Source organism: Lolium rigidum, chromosome 1 (genome assembly GCF_022539505.1).
Source record: "Lolium rigidum isolate FL_2022 chromosome 1, APGP_CSIRO_Lrig_0.1, whole genome shotgun sequence".
Classification (NCBI taxonomy): Eukaryota; Viridiplantae; Streptophyta; class Magnoliopsida; order Poales; family Poaceae; genus Lolium; species Lolium rigidum.
The window spans coordinates 183,718,178-183,740,226 of NC_061508.1; positions in this window are offsets into that span (position 1 = coordinate 183,718,178).

The following is a 22,049-nucleotide window of genomic DNA, read 5'->3' on the forward strand; positions in this document are numbered from 1 at the left end:
GCCGCTCTTTGGAGGTCTGTTTGGCAAGGGGGTTAGAGTACCCGCTACCAGTCGTTGACAACAACAAACACCTCTCAAAATATTACTTTTATTCTCTTTATATGATTGCAAAATTGAAAAAAGCTCTAGCACATGATTTAATCCCTGCTTCCCTCTGCGAAGGGCCTGTCTTTTACTTTATGTTGAGTCAGTAAACCTATTTCCCTCCATCTCAAGCAAGCATTTGAGTTGTTGTGATCAAACTATTATATTGTGATTTATTTCATCATGTCTTTTATTCTTCCTTGTTTAGTACAAGTTTTATCTGAATGAATATAGCTTTGAAAGTTATCAATGATTACTATGATTGAGTATGCAAAATGAGCCATATAAACTTTAACATGAGAGCGCTGCTCAATAGATAAGTATAATCTGTTAACTGTTCTCTGACCAAGAACAAAGTTTGCCATCACCAATTATGATTCCTTATGCACCTTTATTTGTGATTACCTTATACTTATTTCAAGTTGAGTTATATGAGGAAGTTGTTTACTAGAATGTCTTGTGTGAATGAATATGATGCTTCTTGTCCGTATTTGATTTATCGACTCTTCACTCCATAAACATGTGGTCCTGTTTACCGAGTTCAGTTTCGCTTGGGGAAAAGCGAAGTCTAAGCTTGGGGGAGTTGATACGTCCAATTTGCATCACTATTTTATATCATAATTTGCTGTTATTCATTGATATATTTCATATTTGGAGATGATACTTATGTTATTTCATCTATTTTGCATGTTTCATGATTATTGGAGGATCGCGCACCGGAGCCAGGATTCTGCTGGAAAAAGCACCGTCAGAATGCAATATTTCGGAAGATCAACAATTGACGGGAATTATACGAAAAATCCTATTTTTCCAGATGACGAAGGGAGCCGGAAGGGGAGCCGAGGAGGGCCGCCATGGGCCCCCTCACGAGGCCGGCGCGGGCCCCGCCCGGCCGCGCCGCCCTGTGAGGAGGGGGCCCACAGCCCCTCTCGCCTCCTTTTCTTCGCGTACTCCTTCGTCCCGAAAACCTAAGCTCCAGGGGTACGTCGTGAAGAGCCACGGCCGCCTCGCGGGGCGGAGAACACCAGAGAGAAAAGAGCTCTCCGGCAGGCTCAGATCTGCCGGGGAAATTCCCTCTCGGAGGGGGAAATCGATGCCATCGTCACCGTCATCGAGCTGGACATCATCTCCATCACCAATCATCATCTTCATCATCATCACCGCCGTCTCCACCGCTGCACCTCGTCACCGCTGTAACAATTTGGGTTTGATCTTGATTGTTTGATAGGGGAAACTCTCCCGGTGTTGATTTCTACTTGTTATTGATGCTATTGAGTGAAACCGTTGAACCAAGGTTTATGTTCAGATTGTTATTCATTATCATATCACCTCTGATCATGTTCCATATGATGTCTCGTGAGTAGTTCGTTTAGTTCTTGAGGACATGGGTGAAGTCTAAATGTTAGTAGTGAAGTATGGTTGAGTAATATTCAATGTTATGATATTTAAGTTGTGGTGTTATTCTTCTAGTGGTGTCGTGTGAACTTCGACTACACGACACTTCACCTTTATGGGCCTAGGGGAATGCATCTTGTACTCGTTTGCCAATTGCGGGGTTGCCGGAGTGACGAAACCCGAGCCCCCGTTGGTATATCGATGCAGGAGGGATAGCAGGATCTCAGAGTTTAAGGATGTGGTTAGATTTATCTTAATTACTTTCTTGTAGTTGCGGATGCTTACAAGGGGTATAATCACAAGTATGTACTAGTCCTAGGAAGGGCGGTACATTAGCATAGGTTCACCCACACAACACTTATCAAAACAATGAAGATTAATTAGCCGTATGTAGCGAAAGCACTAGACTAAAATCCCGTGTGTCCTCGAGAACGTTTGGTCATTATAAGTAAACAAACCGGCTTGTCCTTTGTGCTAAAAAGGATTGGGCCACTCGCTGCAATTGTTACTCTCGCACTTTACTTACTCGTACTTAATTCATCTGTTACATCAAAACCCCCTGAATACTTGTCTGTGAGCATTTACAGTGAATCCTTCATCGAAACTGCTTGTCAACACCTTCTGCTCCTCGTTGGGATCGACATTCTTACTTATCGAAGATACTACGATACACCCCCTATACTTGTGGGTCATCAATGATCGGGTGTGATAGATTCTACATGTGCATACAACGGGTGCAAGCCAGTTTTGCACACGCGGATACTAAGGTTGCCTTGACGAGCCTAGCATGTACAGACATGGTCTCGGAACACGGGATACCGAAAGGTAGAGCATGAGTCATATGAATGATATGATGAACACTTTGAGTGTTCGCCTTTGAAGTTACATCTTGTCTCATGATGATCGGACTTGGTGTAGTGGATTTGGTTCGTGTGATCACTAAGACAATGCGAGGGATGTTGTTTTGAGTGGGAGTTCATACACATGTTCATAACATTGATGCTAAGCGAATTAAATTTAATGATAATTCTACTTATGTGGCACTGTCGTCTTGGTCATATTGGAGTGAAGCGCATGAAGAAACTCCATTCTGATGGACTTCTTGAGTCACTTGACTTTGAGTCACTTGATAGATGCGAAGCATGTCAAATGGGAAAAATGACTAAGACTCCATTCTCTGGTACAATGGAGCGAGCTATAGACTTGTTGGAAATCATACATACCGATGTGTGCGGAATAATGAGTGTAGCATCGCGCGGTGGTTATCATTATGTTCTAACCTTCACGGATGATCTGAGTAGATATGGGTATATTTACTTTATGAAACATAAGTCCAAAACTTTCGAGAAATTTAAGGAATTCCAAAGTGAAGTAGAAAATCAATGTAACAAGAAGATTAAGTTTCTGCGTTCTGATCGCGGAGGCGAATATCTGAGTTATGAGTTTGGCATGCATTTAAAGAAATGCGGAGTACTTTCACAGTTGACACCGCCGGAAACACCATAGCGCAATGGTGTGTCCGAACGTCATAATCGAATTCTCTTAGATATGGTTCGTTCTATGATGTCTCTTACTGATTTGCCGTTATCGTTTTGGGGTTATGCATTAGAGACAACCGCATTCACTTTAAATAGGGCACCATCGAAATCCGTTGAAACGACACCGTATGAATTATGGTTTGGGAAGAAACCTAAGTTGTCGTTCCTTAAAGTTTGGGGTTGCGAAGCTTATGTAAAAAAGTTACAACCTGACAAGCTAGAACCCAAAGCGGAGAAATGCGTCTTCATAGGATACCCTAAAGAAACAATTGGGTACGCTTTCTATCACAGATCCGAAGGCAAAATCTTTGTTGCCAAGAACGGATCCTTTCTTGAGAAGGAGTTTCTCACTAAAGAAGTGACTGGAAGGAAAGTAGAACTCGACGAGGTTAATGAACCTTCTCTTGTAGATCAGAGTAGCGCAGTACCGGAAGATGTTCCTGTGCAGCCTGCACCGATAGGAGAGGAAGCAAATGATAATGATCATGAAACTTCGAACGAGGAAGCTACTGAACCTCGCAGATCGACGAGGGAGCGTACCACTCCTGATTGGTATGATCCCTGTCTAAATGTCATGATTGTGGATAACAATGATGAAGACCCTGCGACGTATGAGGAAGCAATGATGAGCCTAGATTCCAACAAATGGCAAGAAGCCATGAAATCCGAAATGGGATCCATGTATGATAACCAAGTATGGACTTTGATAGACTTACCTGATAGCCGCAAGGCTGTTGAGAATAAATGAATCTTCAAGAGAAAAACAGATGCTGATGGTAATATTACTGTCTATAAAGCTCGACTTGTCGCAAAGGGTTTCAGACAAATTCAAGGAGTTGACTACGATGAGACTTTCTCACCTGTAGCGAAGCTAAAGTCCGTGAGGATTTTGTTAGCAATAGCTGCATTTTTCGATTATGAGATTTGGCAGATGGATGTCAAAACTGTCGGGGGGAAGACCCCGGGTAGGGCAATGGACGCGGAGCAACCGGCTGACCACTGGCCGGCTCGCGGCAAAGGCCGGCTGAGGAGCAGCCGGCTGGCGCCGTGGCCGGCTGGTCGGGAAGCCGGCTGGCTCTAGGTCCTAGTCGGCCTGGCTACGGCCGCCAATGCTGTAGCTGGGCCGGCTTCTACAAGCCATATCCGAGCGGGGGTCCGTACCTCGGACCGACTCGAGGCCGGCGAGTCTTGCACTCGGAAGGAACCGGGTTGGTGATCCGGGTTCCCAAAGTCCACGCTGACTTCATCTTCCGTAAGCGCGGGGCACGCGTGGAGCAATAGTGCCACGCGCCGGACAGGCCATCATGGCTTACGACGCGCCGTACGAGGCTACGGTGGCCGACGGCGACAGGGACGCTTCCTCTCCATACCGGCTGACCGTGGCAGCCGGATGGGACAGGCCATGACGCCTCAACGGCTCCCGACGTCACCACCTCGGGAAGGAGCGGAAGCCGAAGCCGGCCCGGCCGGCTAGTAGACTATAGGGTCTTATATGTAAAGTGCCGGTGCCTATATAAGCCGCACTACCCCCTCTCGTGCGGGGACGATCGATCACTTATTGCTTTCACCTACCTACGGCGCTGCCCGTGAGAGAGACCTTCGTCTCCCTTAGCCTCCCGGGGCCAGCCGGACACGGCTCTAGGAGCACCATTGTACTCGTGTGATATCATATACACTCTAGCGAGGAGTAGGGGTTTTACCTCCACCGGAGGGCCTCGAACCCGGGTACGTCGCCGTGTCGCTCGTGCCCATACCCGCTTCCGGATACCGCCGTGAGATCTCTCGAGGAGCCCCTTCGATTAGCCACCCTATGGCATATGCCGTGACGATACCACGACATTTGGCGCCCACCGTGGGGCCTTCGAGCATCCTCGGCCGGTGTCTTCATCCGGACGGGCCTCACCATCACCACCGGCGAGCGAGTCGCTTCGAGGCTTGATCCGGAGATTCGGCTCCCTCGACCGCGTCGGCCGACAACGCTGGCTGCTTCGCCGACCGGCCCTTCCCGGCCGGCGGCGGCGTCATCTCCTTCGGCGGCCACGACGTCTACGTCGCCACCGTCGCACCGCCGCGCTACCCGCGGCGGGTGCTGCGCTGCGCCAGCCCTCCTCCGCGAGCCGGCAGCGGCGCTCCCGTCGGCCCCGCCGTCGTGCAAGTCATGATGGCCGGTGAGGAGCTCCCCTCCAAGAACCCGCGCACCCGCGGCCCCAACCTCGGAGCGCAACGTCGACCCCAACGCCTCCGGCTCGGGCCCAAAGGCGCCACCACCACCGTCCCGGCTGGAGCAAGTCCGGGCAAGCCGAGCACCCCGCTCACCACCGGCGCCGGCACCGACGCCGCCGCCGTCGAGGCAGACACGGAGGCGCACCGCGTGCTCCTCCTCAAGCAGACCGAGGAGCTGGCTGCTGCTAAGCGCCAGTGGGACATCACCCAGCGCGAGTACAACTGCGCCCACGGCCTCACCCCAGGCGGCGATAACCCCAGTCGAGCCGGCCAGATCCGCCGCCGAGGCCGCGACCTAGGCGCCGAGATCGACCGCGACGGCGCGGACGAGCCGGCTCCATCCATGGAGCTGCCCATCTACAACACCCCCGACAAGAACATGCTCGCGGCCGAAGCCGCCGCAGAAGAGCTGCACCGCCTCGAAGGCGAAGAGCTACGCCGCCAGACGGCGCGGGTGGCTGATTTGGTGAAGGCTGCCAACAGGCAGTCGAAAGACCCCAGGTACGCCCGAGACCCTAGGGCTCCTCACGCTCGTGGTGCCGCAGGCAATGCCGGGGACACGGCCGAATCCGCCTCCCCAGCACCAAGCCGGCGCAACGACTCCCGCGCCACGCACGCAGCCTCAAGCCGGCCGAGCCACCAACCGGGCGGCGGCAGCAGCCGCGGCCGGGCCCCACCAAGCGGGAACCGGGAGCAAGACTCCGAGCCTCGACGCCCACATCGGCCGGCTCCGGAAGCCGGCGGCGCTCGCCGGCCGGCCCACTCCCGGCTGGGCCCGCGCATCGAGCCCGCCGACGCCAGAGACCGCCTCGACCGGCTGATCGAATCCCGCATCGCGGAAGAGGAGGCGCCGGCTTGCCCCAAGTGCTTCGGGCCCCGCATCGCCAACGAGCCCGTGCTCGACGGCTTTCGGCTCCCGCGCGACACGCCCAAGTACGACGGCACCGCCAAGCCGGAGGACCGGCTGCCTGGACTACTCCACCGCAGCCGGCATCTCTCGGGGCAACAAGCGCCGGGCTGTGCGCTACTCCCCTCATGCTGCTCGGCTCCGCCCGCACGTGGCTCAACAACCTCGCCGGCCGGCAGCATAAACGGCTGGCTGGACTTCGAGGCCGCCTTCATCGACAACTTCACCGGCACCTATCGCCGGCCGGGTCGCCCTCAACAGCTTGAGATGTGCAAGCGGGGCCCGGACGAGACGGATCGCGCGTACCTAACGCGCCGGTGCGAGATGCGCAACTCCTGCGAGGGCGTGCACGAGATGCAAGCCATCGGCTTCTTCATGGGAGGCTGCCGGCCCAACACCATGCCGTGGCACAAGCTACGCCGCAGCGAGCCCAAGACGATGGCCGCCTTGATGGCCATCGCCGACAAGTACGCGCTGGCTGAGGAAGCCGGCAAGGCGCCGGCCGACGCTTCACCAGCCCCAGCAAGACGAGACAACAACAAGCCGGCTGAGCACAAGCCGGCCGAGGGCGGCTCGCATGGCAGCCGGCGGGACAACTACCGCGGCAAGCGTCACAGCGACCAGCCGGACCGCCGGTACGGTTCCGCCCATGTGGCAGCCGTGTCGGACAACGCGGCAGGCGGCAGCCGCCGCCAGAAGCAAACAGACCGGCAATGGAAGCCGAAGTACACCTTCGAGCAGATGCTCGACTCGCCGTGCAAGTACCACAGCGGCAAGAACCCCTCCAACCACACCACCCGCGACTGCCACTTCATGAAGCGGCTGACAAGCGGCGAGCCCCTCCCCCCTCCACCCCCGCCCCCTCCAGCCGGCGGGCCGGGTGGTCAAGGCGGCGCAGAGAACGCCAACCTCGAGCACCACGAGGCTAACCAAGTGCACCATGGCCGATATCTGGCCGAAGATGCTACCTACATCATCTTCACCTCCGAGCCCGAGGACAAGACGAGCCAGCAGAGCCGTTCCCTTGAGGTCAACGCGGTCATACCGCCGGTCCCCCAGTACCTAAACTGGTCAGAGCAGGCCATCACATTCGATCGCCGCGACACACCGGCTGTCCTGCCGAAGCCGGGCAGCTACGCCATGGTCCTCGACCCCACCATCGGCACGACTCGGCGCAGCATGCGATTTTCGCGCGTCCTCATCGACGGCGGCAGCAGCATCAACATCCTCTACCGCGACACCGCCCGCAAGCTGGGCATCCAAGAGGCCGAGTTGCGCCCCACCCCCACCGTCTTCCATGGCATCGTGCCGGGCCACCGCTGCCAGCCCGATCGGCCGGATCACGCTCGGAGGTGATGTTTGGGAAGCCGGACCACTTCCGCACCGAGAGAATCGAGTTCGAGGTGGTGGACCTCGTGAGTCCCTACCACGCGCTCCTCGGGCAGGCCGGCCCCGACCAAGTTCATGGCGGTGCCCCACTATGGGTACCCGAAGATGAAGTTGCCCGGCCCAAAGGGGGTCATCACCATAGCCGGCGACTATCGCCGCTCCATGGACTGCGCCACGCGAGCTCCAAGATGGCCCGGACGCCGGTCATCGCCACCGAGAAGCAGCTCATCCACGACGCCGTCGCCCTCGCCAAGGCCGCGCAGACGGATATGCCGGCTGCGAGCAACCCGGCCGGGGACGACTCACTTCCAGCCGGCCGACAACACCAAGAAGATCCTCGCTGGACCCGGCGCAGCCGGACAAGTACGTCACCATCGGTGCCGGCTTGAGCAAGAAATAGGAAAGCGAGCTCACCAGCCTTCCTCCGTGAGAATCGGGACATCTTCGCATGGACTCCAAGAGACATGCCGGGTGTACCGAGGGAGTTGGCCGAGCACCACCTCCACGTCCGGCCCGACGCCAAGCCGGTGAAGCAGCCTCTCGGGCGCTTCGCCGAAGAACGAAGGAAGGCCATCGGTGAAGAAATCGCCCGGCTCCTAGCTGCCGGCTTCATCATGGAAGTACCGCACCCGGACCGGTTGGCGAACCCGGTCCTGGTCTTGAAGAAGAACGGCTCCCGGCGCATGTGTATCGACTACACCAGCCTGAACAAGGCGTGCCCGAAGGACCCCTTCCCCCTGCCGCGCATAGATCAAGTCATAGACTCGACTGCCGGCTGTGAATTGTTGTCTTTTCTAGATGCCTATTCAGGCTACCACCGCATTCCTTTGAATCCGGATGATCAAATAAAGACTTCGTTCATTACCCCGTACGGGCTTATCGCTACACGACTATGCCGTTCGGCTTGAAAAATGCAGGCGCCACTTACCAAAGGTGCATGCAAAAGTGTTTGCAGGATCAAATCGGCAGAAATGTTCACGCATATGTGGATGATGTCGTTGTAAAAACCAAGGAGATGCCTACCCTCCTTGATGACCTGAGAGAAACCTTCACCAATCTGCGAAGATTCCGGATGAAGCTCAACCCGGCCAAGTGCACTTTCGGCGTGCCAGCCGGCCAACTCCTGGGCTACCTCGTCTCTCAGCGAGGAATCGAAGCCAACCCAGAGAAGATCAGTGCCATTGAGAAGATGGAGCTGCCGCAGTGCCTCAAGGACGTCCATGGTTCGCCGGCCGTCCGGCTTCCTTGAGCCGCTTCGTCGACCGGCTGGGGAGAAGGCACCGCCCCTATATCGCTTGATGAGGAAGGCGGACAAGTTCGTCTCGGTCACCGCAGCGGATGAAGCCTTCCGTGACTTAAAGCGCGTGCTCTCAACCGCACCAATCCTTGCAACGCCGGGTTCAATGGAGCCGATGCTGTTGTACATCGTAGCCACCAACCGAGTGGTTAGCGTTGTCCTGGTGGTGGAGCGCAAAGAAGCCGAAAACAGAGAGCAGCTGGTCCAGCGCCCAGTCTACTACCTCAGCGAAGTGCTCTCCCAGTCGAAGCAAAACTACCCCCACTACCAGAAGGTCACCTACGGTGTCTACATGGCGGCCAAGAAGCTCAAGCACTACTTCCAAGAGCATCCCATCATGGTGGTTGCCACAGCCGCCTTGGCGGAAATCATCGGCAGCAAGGATGCCAACGGCCGGGTTGCCAAATGGGCCCTGGAGCTAGCCGCCCACACCATCCTCTACGAGCCACGCACAGCCATCAAGTCGCAGATCCTCGCGGACTTCTTCGTCGACTGGGCTGAGATGCAATATCTGCCGCCCGTGCCGGATTCCACACATTGGAAGATGCACTTCGACGGCTCGAAGATGCGCAACGGCTTGGGAGCCGGCATCGCCATCACCTCTCCCAAGGGAGACCGGCTGGACTACGTCCCGCAGATCCACTTCGCCGCATCCAACAATGTGGCGGAGTATGAAGCGCTCATACATGGGCTGAAGCTGGCCAAGGAGATTGGCGTGCGTCGCATACTTTGCTTCGGCGACTCCGACTTGGTTATACGAGCAAGCATCCGGCGACCGGGACGCGAAGGACGCCAACATGGCCTCATACCGCTTCCATGTCCAGCAGCCTATCCGGCTTCTTCGAAGGCTGCGAATTCCACCATGTGCCACGAGCAAACAACGAGGCGGCCGACGCCTTGTCCAAGATTGGCTCAACCCGGCAAGCCATTCCGCCGGGCATCGCCTTGGCGGTTATCAAGAAGCCGTCCATCATACCGTCACCGGATTCGGATTCAATATTCGTGCCGGTTGACCGGGGGCTGCTCAGCCGAACCCGGGGGCTTCATCGCCCAAGTCGGGGGCTAACAAGCCGAACCCGCCGGCTACCACGCCGAACCCGGGGACTTCTCAGTCCAACCCGGGGGCTTCATCGCCACACTCGGGGGCTAGCAAGCCGAACCCGCCGGCTAGCAAGCCGAACCCGGCGACCATGCGGTCGAAGCCGGAAGCTCCCACGCGGGAGACCCTGTTGGTCAGCGTATTCGAGATAAGATGCGTACCTTCATGGGCACAAGAATTCCTCTCCTACCTCACCGACGGTGTGCTGCCTGATGACGTGAGTCCGGGCCGAGCAGATTGAGAGAAGGGCCAAGGCCTATACAATCATCAACCACGAGCTGTACAAACGCAGCGTAAGTGGGGTGCTCCAGCGGTGCGTCGAGCCGGCTGAAGGGATTGAACTCCTAAGGGAAATCCATCAGGGTGAGTGCGGCCACCACGCCTCCTCCCGAGCCATAGTGGCCAAAGCCTTCCGGCACGGCTTTATCGGCCGACTGCGCTCGGAGACGCGAAGAACCGGTGAAGAAGTGTAACGGCTGCCAACGCTTCGCCAAGCAAAGGAACACGCCGGCTTCCGCTTTGAAGACCATCCCCATTACCTGGCCATTTGCCGTATGGGGCTTGGATATGGTGGGCCCATTCAAAACAGCCCGAGGCGGCATGACTCATCTCTTGGTGATGATTGACAAGTTCACTAAGTGGATCGAAGCCAAGCCAATCAAGAAGCTGGACGGCTCCACAGCCGTCACATTCCTCAAGGAAATAATCGTGAGATATGGCTACCCGCATAGCATCATCACCGACAATGGCAGCAACTTCGCCGAAGGCATCTTCAAACGCTACTGCGGAGAAATGGGGATCCGGATGGACCTATCGTCCGTGGCGCACCCGGAAACCAACGGCCAAGTGGAGAAGGCTAATGGCTTGATCCTAGCCGGCATCCGGCCCCGGCTGGTGGAGCCGCTTGAGCGCTCAGCCGGCTGCTGGATTGAAGAGCTGCCCGGCGTCGCCGTGGAGCTCGCGCACGACGCCAAACCGTTCGGTCGGCTTCACACCCTTCTTCCTCGTATACGGGCCGAAGCCGTCCCGCCGACCGATATCGAGCACGACGCGCCAAGGATCAAGCTCTACACGGAAGTCTGAAGCCAAAGAAGCTCGCGAAGATGGAGTCGACCTGGTTGAAGAGGTCCGGCGATGGCCGAGTCCAGGTCAACCGTATATCAGCAAAGCCTCCGTCGCTACCACAGCCGGAAGGTCAAGACCTTAGTATTCCGAGAAGGAGACCTAGTGCTCCGGCTGATCCAACGGACAGCCGGACAGCATAAACTAGCATCCCCATGGGAGGGTCCCTTCATCGTGAGCAAGGCGGTAGGCAATGATTCCTACTATCTCATAGATGCCCAAGAGGCTAAGAAAAACAAGCCGGACAAGGCTGACGAGGAGACTAAACGTCCCCGGAATGTCGAGTTACTCCGCCCATTTTACACATGAGAACAGGAATGTATGTATCCCTTGTATCCCTTTTGTGAGTTATGAAAAAGCTTGCGCCAAGAGCGCCGTTTCCGACAAGTTTTTCGCGTACTTTACCTTGTTTCGCCAATTGGCTTGAACCCTCTCACGCGGTCGGCTCAGTAACGTGATCCGGTTTCCGATAGCCGGCTTCCGATCCAGCTACAGACCGCAACCCGGCTGTCCGGCTGGCGGGAGTAAGGCCTAGGGAGCCGACACGCGAAAAACGACTAAGGGAAAGAGTAAAAGCGAGTTGACTTGCAACTTTTCATAAAAGTGCCGGATTGCCGAATTCAGCTCGTTCGACCGAAATACTCGTCGGCCTCACCCGGCGGCCCGCTCTTGATCCGGCGACGGATCGCAAGTCGGACGTACGACCGGCAAGGGCACAGCCAAAGAGTGGGGCGGATGGGAAAAAGCGAACGAGTCGAAAGAAAGCAACTCGGCACACAAATGATTAACAAACACACTAAAGTGCGACATAATTAAAGGGCGATAATATTCATACATCTGCACCCGGCATCCCGGGGATTTAATAAATTGTCTTGGCAAAAGAACAACTGGAAAGCAGGAAATCTAAGCCGGAGGGGCATCAGTGGAGCCGGCTGCCGGGTCGTCCTCAGGCACGTCCTCCGCCTCCTCATCGTCCATGTAATCTCCATCGGACGGAGGAGGGTTCGGGTCCGCGACGAAGAGGGTCTTGTCGACGAACTCGGCGATGGTACTGGCTCGAGCAAGACGGGCGGCCTTGAGATCGGCTGGGAGCTTGTCCTCCACGCCGGCTCGCCGAACTCAAGCTGCCCCAGGTCCACCTCGTTGTACCAGGAGAGGACGAAGGACAGCGCCATGTCGGCACCGGCGCGCGTGGCCGACTCCTTCCAGTCGAGGAAACGGTCCGGCGCCCGCTCCATCGCAGAGATGAGGCCAGAGATATCTTGCGGCGTCGCTTCTTCAGGCCACAGCATGGGCACCAGCTCTTCAGCCGCCTTCCGAAGCTCCCAGCCGAGCTTGGTGATGGGCTCGATGCGGGCAGCCATGGACGCCAGGTGGTCCTCCATGGAGAAATACTCCGAGCTGCCTTCGCCGGTCTCCCGCCTCCTGGAGTCGCGCGCGACGCCAACGGCTGTCAAAGCCGCCTCCTGCGTCTCCGGGAAGGCCGCTGCAGGAAGAAGAAACATGTCAGGAGCTGTCAAAACCGAAATAAGCTGAAAAATGCAAATTTTCGAAGTCCTAAAGTAGGCCTGGCGGCAGCCGGCAAGAACCGACGGCCCCCAGCCCGAAGATGGAGATTCCGAAGCTCTAAAGTAAGCCTGGCGGCAGCCGGCAAGAACCGACTGCCCCCAGCCCGAAGATGGAGATTTCGAAGTAAAAGAAAAGCCTGGCGGCAGCCGGCAAGAACCGACTGCCCCCAGCCCGAAGATGGAGATTTCGAAGTAAAAAAGAAAAAAGCCTGGCGGCAGCCGGCAAGAACCGACTGCCCCCAGCCCGAAGATGGAGATATCGAAAAAATCAAGTTTCTGCCGCCGGCTGCCAACCTAAGCCGGCAGCCGACGGCCGAAAGCCGGCAAAGGGAAAGGAACATAAAGATGCACTCACCCGACAAGCCGCGATCAAGCGCGCCAAAATCGTCGGTCCAGCGTTTGGCGGTAGCCGTCAGCTCTGTGGACTTGGCGGTGACCTCCTCCTGCAGCGCAAGCCGCTCTTCTCCACCTCCGTCGGCCGCCGGCTCAGGATCATCCACCTTCTCCTTCTCCGCCGTCCCGAGGGAGTTGAGCTCGGTGAGGTGGTTCTGCTCCAGCAGGCGCAGCCGCGTCAGCTCCTGCTCAGCCAGCTTAAGCTTGCGGGCGGCGGATCGGCCCGCCTCCTCGCTCACGGCGCACTGGTCGCGAGCGGCTCGGAGATCCGACTCCAGCTGCGGGACCTTGGCGGCTTCAACTGCGAGGCGGCCAGAAAGAAATGTCAGCCAACCAAGATTAGAAAGAAAACAAGACATCAAGTCGAAAGAAGCATAGAGCTTACCCTTGACGGCTTCCAGCTCGCGGGCCAAGTCGGCCCGGTCCAGCTTGGCCTTGTGGTAATGGGTGACGGCGCGATTATACAAAGTGGTGCGCCGATCCATCACAGCCTGAGGAAAAGAAAAAGTTAGTCGATCAGGCGAAACCCGTGCCGGCTCCAAGCAGCCGGCCCATGCCTCGGAGGGCTACCAGGATAATAATCAGATCAAAAACAGTCGAAGCTTACCTTGCTGGCTTCCTCCACCTTGGCGACGTTAGCCGCGGCCTCGGTTGCCCCGGCCTTGAGATTGGCCTCGCAGGCTGGAGAAGAACATCTCCACCGATGCTTGGCCGGGGTTCCCCTCCCGGCTGTTCACCTCGTAGGAGTCGGCGCGGAGCCACGCCCGCTCCATGGTGGCAGCCGAGCCAAGGCCGGAGTCGGAGGCGGACGGCACCCGAAGAAGAAGTGCGCCCTTGGCCACGTGCGGGCCTTGCGGTGATGCCGATGAGGTTCCCGTCCTCACCGGCGCGCGCGAGTCGGCGCCCTCCGTGCGCGCCGGCTCGTCTCTCGCCGGCTCTGTCGGGCCGGCTCCTCCGTCGTCGGCTGCGGTGGCGGCGTCGCTCCGGCGCAGCGGATGGCCCGGCCGGCCCGGTCGCCTCCGGCGCACGGGCGCCTCCTCCGGACTCCCGTCCAGCTCCACCACGGTGGGCCCGGCGCCGGCTCCGGCCGCGGGCGGCACGGCCCTGCCGGCGCCGGTTCCGGGAGCAGCGCCTGCCGGCTCCGACTCCGGCCGAAGGCGGCATTCCCGGACCAGCCCCGGCGAGCTCGGGCCCGGAGGACGAGTCCGGCCCGGGAACATGTCGTCCGGCGTCGCTCGGCGAGTCGGCTCAACCCGCGTGCCGCGATCAGGCGCCGAGGCCGGCGGCACGGCGAAGGAAGGCGCCCCTGCGGCGGGCGGCGGCGGTGTAGATGCGCGCGAGGAAGGCCGCGGCGTCTCGCTCCCTCCTCCGGCGGGGAAGCGGCGACACAACGCGCGGAGCTTGCCGGGAGCCGCCGCCCTGGGCAAACTTGATAGGGGCCCTAGCCGGATAAACAGAGAGATAATAAGTATAAAAGTAAGGAAAGAAAAGGAATCAAACAAGAAAAGGAGAAAAAGAGCTCACCCGCCCGCTCCGGGACCATCTTCGGCTCGCTGCCGGCGCCGTTTCTTCGCCTTCGCCTCCAAGGCGGCGGTGGAGCCGGCTCGCTCCGTGCCCTTGGGCGCCGAAGTCGCCGTGGTGCTTGGCGGCCTCGTCCGCGAGGCACGGCGGGGATGGGCCCCGTGCCGGACGTCGCCGGCTCCTCCTCCTCTTGCTGCTCCGGTGAAGGGGGCGGATTGTGCTCCCCCGGCCGCCTAGATCAGGCGCTCGCGGCAGGTCGTCGTCGCCGGCATGTTCGCCGGCTTGGTCAGCCGGATCGACGTGATCCGGCGTCCACCTCTTCGTCGCCAGGTCGCCGTCCTCGGCGTTCGGCGCTAAAAAGCTAGAAAAACAGAAAAAACATGAACATATGACAAGCCGGAAGTCAGCAGAAGAAAAAGGAAGCCGACCTCGCAGCCGCAAGCCGGAAAATGGCAAAGACATGAGACTTACCCGCGCCGGCGGATGCTCCCTGTCGCAAGGCACCAGCCCGTAGCTCCAGTTCTCCGTTAGGTTCGCCTTGGTGATGTGGTTCACCCGGCTGGCCACCTGGGCCTTGTTGAGCGGCGCCTTGGACGTGCGGTTCGGATCGAACCGGCCGGACATGTGCCCGATCTTGTGGGTGCGCATCCGGAGCGGCAGCACCGGCGCTCGGCGATGGTGCAGAGGAGATCCTCGACGGTCAGCCCGCCATCGGTGGCCGTCGCCGGAAGTCCCACGGCAGGTTCACCTCGGCGTTCGGATCCGTCGAGCGGGCGTTGTGGCTCCAGGTTGATCCGGCCGACCGGAGGAGCCGGGTTGAACTCCGGCAAGTTGATCCGGTCGACGAGCGCCCCGTCGTTGCGCACGTAGAAGAATGACATCCGCGGTTCTTCACCGAGTCGACGGTGGGGATTTTGGGGAAAGGCGTGCCGGGCCGAGTGTAGATCGAGGCGGCGCCGCAGGCCCGCGGCGGCCCTCGGTGGTTTGGGCCTTCAAGTAGAAGAGCCGGCTCCGAAGTCGATGTCGGGCCACAAGCCGGCGTAAGCCTCCATGAACGCTACGAAGCAGCTCGGGAGGACGCACGCGTTGGCCGGCAGTGATGCGGCTGAAGGCCGAAGTGGTCGAGGAATTGCCGGAAGAATGTCGAAGCCGGCAGGCCCGGCCCGCGATCGAGGTGCGCGCCGAAAACGACGCGCTCGCCGGGCTCCGGCTTGGGCTCCACCTCCCCGCCGGGCGCCCGCGTGATCACCAACCGCGGGATCCGCCGGAGGCGCACTGGGCGCTCGATGTCATCCTCCCGCATGTAGGAGCCCCTCCACGATCCGCTGGGGGACGCCATTGACGAGGCCGAAGAAGAAGATGACCAGGAGAGGCGGAACGGCGAGGAAGAACCTTGCGACCGCGGCGGCGACAACGGCGGCTGAGGACGCTCCGTCGAGACGCGCGGCCCCGTGGCGCCGGATTGACGGAGTGGCGGCGACGGATCGGTGGAGGTTCGCCCGCCGGAGTTCGCCAGCGGGAGACGTTCGCCGGAGCAACAGCGAGCTCGAGCGCGCAGAGAGCGATGGAAGCAGGAGCGCGAGGAGGAAGAGAATGGCAAGTGGCCGCCTCGATGCCTCCCCCACGGCATTTATAGCCTCCTGCCGCGGGCGGTTGGCCTCCAAGTGGCGGTCGTGGGCCACGTCCCCGGATTTATTGCGCCGTAACTCCGCCCACGTCCACAGCGGTTATCGGAAACGGCCACACCACGTCGCCCACTACCGCACCGGATCCGGAGGGACATTGATGTGACCAGACGAACCGACCGCCGAGCCGAGGCGTCAGACCGGTCAAGTCGGGCGCAGGACCCGAGGCGGCGGAGACCCCGGCGCGCAGCAAGCCGGAGCCGGACAAAAAGTTCCACTCGAACCAAAATTCATCAGCAAGGCGGAGGCGCCATCAAATCTTGCGAGAAAGCAAAAACTATACAAGTGTAAAAAGCGGCCGGCTGGGAGCAGCCGGCAGGAACAAGCCGGATGAGGGCGCAGCCGGCTGAAAGGAAATCCTCAGTCGGCCCCTCCAAGTGCCGTCAAATATATTCAAGAAGCCAGGAAAACCTGCCTAGGTCCTTCTAAACGCAGGACCTTGCCAGCTTCGGGGGCTAATGTCGGGGGAAGACCCCGGGTAGGGCAATGGACGCGGAGCAACCGGCTGACCACCGGCCGGCTCGCGGCAAAGGCCGGCTGAGGAGCAGCCGGCCGGCGCCGTGGCCGGCTGGTCGGGAAGCCGGGCTGGCTCTAGGTCCTAGTCGGCCCGGCTACGGCCGCCAATGCTATAGGCTGGGCCGGCTTCTACAAGCCATATCCGACCGGGGGTCCGTACCTCGGACCGACTCGAGGCTGGCGAGTCTTGCACTCGGAAGGAACCGGGTTGGTGATCCGGGTTCCCAAAGTCCACGCCGACTTCATCTTCCGTAAAGCGCGGGGCACCGTGGAGCAATAGTGCCACGCGCCGGACAGGCCATCATGGCTTACGACGCGCCGTACGGGCTACGGTGGGCGACGGCGACAGGGACGCTTCCTCTCCATACCGTTGACCGTGGCAGCCGGATGGGACAGGCCATGACGCCTCAACGGCTCCTGACGTCACCACCTCGGGAAGGAGCGGAAGCCGAAGCCGGCCCAGCCGGCTAGTAGACTATAGGGTCTTATATGTAAAGTGCCGGTGCCTATATAAGCCGCACTACCCCCTCTCGTGTAGGGACGATCGATCACTTATTGCTTTCACCTACCTACAGCGCTGCCCTGTGAGAGAGACCTTCGTCTCCCTTAGCCTCCCAGGGCCAGCCGGACACAGCTCTAGGAGCACCATTGTACTGTGTGATATCATATACACTCTAGCAGGAGTAGGGGTTTTACCTCCACCGGAGGGCCTCGAACCTGGGTACGTCGCCGTGTCGCTCGTGCCCATACCCGCTTCCGGATACCGCCGTGAGATCTCTCAGGAGCCCCTTCGATTAGCCACCCTATGGCATATGCCGTGACGATACCACGACAAAAACGGCGTTCCTTAATGGTGACATTGAGGAAGAGTTGTATATGGTACAACCCAAGGGTTTTGTCGATCCTAAAAATGCTGACAAGGTATGCAAACTTCAGCGTTCCATTTATGGACTAAAGCAAGCATCCCAGAGTTGGAACCGACGCTTTGATAAGGTGATCAAAGACTTCGGGTTTATACAGAACTCATGGTGAGGCCTGTATTTACAAGAAAGTGAGTGGGAGCTCTGTGCATTCCTGATATTATATGTAGATGGCATATTATTGATTGGGAATGATATAGAACTACTAAGCAGTGTTAAAAGTTATTTGAATAAGTGTTTTTCAATGAAAGACCATGGTGAATCAGCGTACATTTTAGGCATCAAGATTTATAGAGATAGATCAAGACACCTAATAGGGCTTTCACAAAGTACATATCTGGACAAGATTCTAAAGAAGTTTAGAATGGATGAAAGCAAGAAAGGGTTCTTGCCTATGTTGCCAGGTAAGGTCTTGAGTAAGACTCAAGGTCCGGCTACGACAGAAGAAAGAGAGAGGATGAACAAGATCCCCTATGCCTCGGCAGTAGGCTCTATCATGTATGTCATGCTGTGTACTAGACCGGATATCGCATATGATGTTAGTTTGGCCAGCAGATATCAAAGTGATCCAAGAATGGAACACTGGACATGAGTCAACAATATCCTGAAGTACTTGAAAAGAACTAAGGATATGTTTCTTTGTTATGGCGGTGACCAAGAGCTCGTTGTAACCAGTTACACCGACGCAAGTTGGAACACTGATCCTGATGAATCTAAGTCTCAGTCTGGGTACGTGTTTATATTGAATGGTGCTGCAGATAAGTCTGGATGAGTTCCAAGCGAGTGCACGGTGGCGAAGTCTTCAACTCGAATCGGAATACATAGCGGCTTCGGAGGCTTCATCAGAAGCGGTATGGATGAAGAGGTTCATTGTTGAGCTTGGTGTGGTTCCTAGTGCATTGGACCCATTATTCATCTATTGTGACAGCATGGGTGCCATCGCCAATGCACAAGAACCAAGGTCACACAAGAAGCTGAAGCATATCAAGCTGCGTTTTCATTCGATTCGCGAGTACATCGAAGATGGTGAAGTAAAGATTTACAAAGTACACACAGATCTGAATGTGGAAGATCTGTTGACTAAAGCTCTCCCTAGGGCAAACCATGACCAACACCAGAATGCCATGGGTGTTAGGTACCTTACAATGTAATCTAGATTATTGACTCTAGTGCAAGTGGGAGACTATTGGAGATATGCCCAAGAGGCAATAAAAAAGTGGTTATTATAATATATCTTTGTGTTTATGATAAATGTTTGCATACCATGCTATAATTGTATTAACCGAAACATTGATACATGTGTGTTATGTAAACAACAAGGAGTCCCTAGTAAGCCTCTTGTATAACTAGCTTGTTGATTAATAGATGATCATAGTTTCGTGATCATGAACATTGGATGTTATTAATAACAAGGTTATGTCATTAGATGAATGAGGACACACACCCAAATAAGCGTAGCATAAGATCACTTCATTAAGTTCAACTTGCTATTAGCTTCCGATACATAGTTACCTAGTCCTTCGACCATGAGATCATGTAAATCACTTATACCGGAAGGGTACTTTGATTACATCAAACGCCACTGCGTAAATGGGTGGTTATAAAGATGGGATTAAGTATTCGGAAAGTATGAGTTGAGGCATATGGATCAAATGTGGGATTCGTCCATCCCGATGACGGATAGATATACTCTGGGCCCTCTCGGTGGAATGTCGTCTGATTAGCTTGCAAGCATGTGACTAGGTCACAAGAGATGACATGCCACGGTACGAGTAAAGATTACTTGTCGGTGACGAGGTTGAACAAGGTATCGTGATACCGATGATCGAACCTCGGACAAGTAGAGTATCCCGTCACAAAGGGAATCGATATCGTATGTAAATGGTTCAATCGATCACTAAGTTATCGTTGAATGTGTGGGAGCCATTATGGATCTCCAGATCCCGCTATTGGTTATTGGTCGGAGAGAAGTCTCAACCATGTGCATGGTTCACGAACCGTAGGGTGACACACTTAAGGTTTGATGTCGTTTTAAGTAGATATGGAATATGGAATGGAGTTCGAATTTTGTTCGGAGTCTCGGATGGGATCCAGGACATCACGAGGAGGTCCGGAATGGTCCGGAGAATAAGATTCATATATAGGAAGTTACTTTCCAAGTTTGGAAATGATCCGGTGCATTTATGAAAGGAGCTAGAATGTTCTAGAACCTTTCGGAATAAATCACCATGGAAGGTGGAGTCCCGGTTGGACTCCACCAACCCTAACCAGCCAACCAAGAGGGAAGGTGGAGTCCATGGTGGACTCCACCATCTTGGCCGGCCAATAAAGGGGGAAAGGGAGGAGTCCCTGTCCCTCTAGGATTCGTCCATATGGAAGTTTTTGAATTGGGGTCTTATTCGAACACTTTGGGCAAACCCTAGGGATTCCACCTATATAAAGAGGAGGAGATGGAGGGGGCGGACACACCAATGCAGCTGCACCCCCCAAGGGCTCCTAGGCCAACGCCCCCTCTCCCCAAACCCTAGCCGCCTCCCTCCTCCCACTTCTCCCGTAGAGCTTAGGCGAAGCCCTGCCGGAGATCTCCACCGCCACCGACACCACGCCGTCGTGCTGTCGGGATTCCGAAGAGGATCTACTACTTCCGCTGCCCACTGGTACGGGGAGAAGGACGTCGTCATCAACACCGAACGTGTGACCTAGTACGGAGGTGCTGCCCGACTGTGGCACCGTCAAGATCTTCTACGCGCTTTTGAAAGCGGCAAGTGATCATCTTCAGCAACAACGAGATCTAATCTCGTAGGCTTTGGAAATCTTCGAGGGTTAGTATCATGATCTTCTCGTTGCTACCATCTTCTAGATTGGATCTTGGCTTGTTGTTCGTTCTTGCGGTAGGAAATTTTTTGTTTTCTATGCTACGAATCCCATCATATAAGCCCCTTCTTCCAGCTTGAAGGGGTAAGGAACACAGTGCAAAAGCTCAAGACATCTCTTTCTCTCTCATACTCCATTGTTGAGCTCCAAATCCTTCAAATCTCCCTCTTCCTCCACCCAAACTCAAATCCCTCCGGGGGAAAGATAGAGGAGGCCTTGATCTACCATTCCACCAAGCAGAATCTTGTTCCCCCTTGTATTCATCAAGAAGCTTGCTCTCTAGGGTTCCTTGGAAACCCTAGGTGGGCAAGAGTGGTCCGGAAGCATCCGGGCTGTGGATTTGCTCCTGACAAGATTGTGAAGGTTTGGAGGCTACTTCAAAGTCTACCACAAGTGAGTGAGCTATTCCTTCGTGGGATAGGCTCTGGAGAATAAGGTGAGCCTTCGTGGTGTGGAGAATCCTTCGTGGGACCTCCACCCCTCCAAACGTGACGTACCTTCTTGCAAAGGAAGGGAACACGGGAATAAACCCTCGTCTCCGCGTGCTATCGGTTATCTCTAACCGAACTCCTTATTTGTGATATAACTGCTTGTGATAGCCTTCGTGCTCGAGTTACTTGTATCCTCATATAGGTTGTCTCACCTAGTTTGCATTAGGCTCACCTTTATATGCCGCAAAGCCTCATATTGCAAAGAAATAATTAAAATCTGTAGAACCTATTCACCCCCCTCTAGGTTTACCATCTCTGAACTTTCACGATGACATATTCATACTCAGGACCAACCTTGATGTCATAAAATAGGTCAAACAGTTCATGTCTTGTTACTTTGTGATGAAGGACCTATGAGTATATTATGTAATCTTAAATATCAAGCTGTTGAAGGATGACAATGGTGGAATTACGTAGTTTCAATCCCACTATATGGAAAAGATATTGAGTAATTTTGGGTATAGCGGCAACAATTTTTCTCCAACACCTTATGATCCCAGTGTGCTACTTCGAAAGAATTGATGGATTGCCAGAGATCGATTGAGATATTCTCAAATCACTAGCTCGCTTATGTATTAGGAAATGCTATGAGGTCTGCCATTTCTTCCGCTATAAGCAAACTTATCCAATTTCTATCAACTCATGGAAATGCTCATTGGTACGCTCTTGAGGTAGTTTTGCACTATTAAAATGTACTGGGAGTTCTGGTATTCATTATACTGGGTATCCAAAGGAACTTGAGGGTTATAGTGACTCAAATTGGATAACAAATTCTCATGAGATTAAGGCCATAAGTGGTTATTGGTATACACTTGGTGGTGGCATTGTTTTTTGAAAGTCTTGCAAGTAACAAGGTCAACAATGAAAGCATAACTCAAAACACTAAACACGACCACTGTTGAGTGGCTTCATGAGCTATTGATGGAAGTACATGTGGTTGACAAATAAATACTTGTGATGAACAATGAAAAACAAACTGTGATCATCAAAGTTAACAATTCTAAGGATATTATGTAGTCATCAAGGA